General features: G+C 35.5%; 1 non-coding gene across 1 annotated transcript; it reads left to right on the top strand.

Annotated features, from left to right (window-relative positions):
• The first annotated feature begins 703 nt into the window (after positions 1-703).
• Positions 704-819, top strand: LOC121858166. The gene has a single exon (XR_006087368.1). It is a non-coding gene; the product is annotated as a U5 spliceosomal RNA (small nuclear RNA).
• The last annotated feature ends 685 nt before the right edge of the window (positions 820-1504 follow it).

A 1504-nucleotide genomic window follows, 5' to 3' on the forward strand; every position in this document is an offset into this window, starting at 1 on the left:
CACGACCCCCTGACGGAGACACGATGATCCTCCCAATACTGGCCAGATATTTTGTAAATAATATTAATTATGTGTTAAAGGAACATCCTTCCTTCCTTAGGCTTTAGTAAGCCCCCTTTATAATATTTATACTGTATATACTTTTCACACTTGCCAGATGATTCTGGTGTCATTGTACAGGGGTACCTAGTGACAGCACTAGGATCCCGCTTCCTCTATCAAGGAATAAACAATTGAAATTGAATTGATGAAATATTAAAGAAATATAGAAATTTTGCATCTAGAATATAACTATGTATTATAACTAATTATATGAAATATTAGGGATTTATGTGAGTCCTGAGAGGGACATTCCTGGACTGGGGTGAGGATGACTTATGTCACTTCATCCCTTTGAGATGTATTAATGTTTTTTTGTATCAATAAACGTATCAATCAATCAATCTCGTTGATTTGCTATATTTGTTCAGATTTAAAGGAATTATGTAAATTAAATCCTCTTAAAGAAAATCCACATTAAGTAATACCTCTTTTGACTGCCAATCACGGTAGTCTTAAGTGTTACGAAGGACTTGTAAATCTTATTTTAAAACTCTTCTAGACACTGGACAATAAAACCTTTAATGTCTTTCTTGACTGGAACTACAACTCCATGTATGTTCTAAGTTAATGTTTGTTGGGGTCTTGAACAACTTTGCGACCATAGCTCTGGTTTCCCTTCAAAACGCATAAATCTTTCGCCTTTTACTAAAGATTTCCGTGGGGGGGAACAACTCAATGAGTCTTAATTAATTTTTTCTTAGCCCATTCACATGGGCTCACAAAACTAATTCAAATTAGCTGAAAAGAATCATACAATGTCGTAATCAAGTGTATGTGATCTAATGTAGTAAAAAAAAAAAAATCTATTCACATATACAACGTCCTGGATGGAACAATTATCCCGACTATTACAGATCTAAATCAGGTTGGGAGAATACAGATCTGTCATAAAATTAATTTCATGCACTTATTAAAAATTGCTCTAGACTTCAAACAAACCAAGGGTACCTAGGGACAGCACTAGGATCCCGCTTCCTCTATCAAGAAATAAAAAATATTGAAATTGAATTGAAATCTGTAAGCCTTTTGAGTTCCCTACTTGAAATATTTGTTCTCTAACCACTTCGGGAGAACGGAGTCCTCCGGAGAGACTCAGGTATTCCAAAATACCGCACAGGGTGTTCATGAAATTTGAAGTGGTGAGAGAACACCCTTACTTTGCGTCAACTTAGAGATGTCTGATTACAGATGAAGCGTTCAAGATCCTTTGTGACTGATGTTGAAAGCTTCTATTGTATTTACTGTTAGTGAAATTGTCAATATAAGTCAGGGTAGAATCTACTTTAAGAATGAGGTATCATTGACGTCATCCCTAGAGATGCCAGTAATTGTTAACTGTGGCTGAAGTCACCCCCTTTTCATATATGAACATCACAGAATCTGATGTTCATGGTGAAATTGC

The sequence above is a fragment of the Homarus americanus genome, unplaced genomic scaffold (assembly GCF_018991925.1).
Source record: "Homarus americanus isolate GMGI-L3 unplaced genomic scaffold, GMGI_Hamer_2.0 scaffold12584, whole genome shotgun sequence".
Taxonomy (NCBI): domain Eukaryota; kingdom Metazoa; phylum Arthropoda; class Malacostraca; order Decapoda; family Nephropidae; genus Homarus; species Homarus americanus.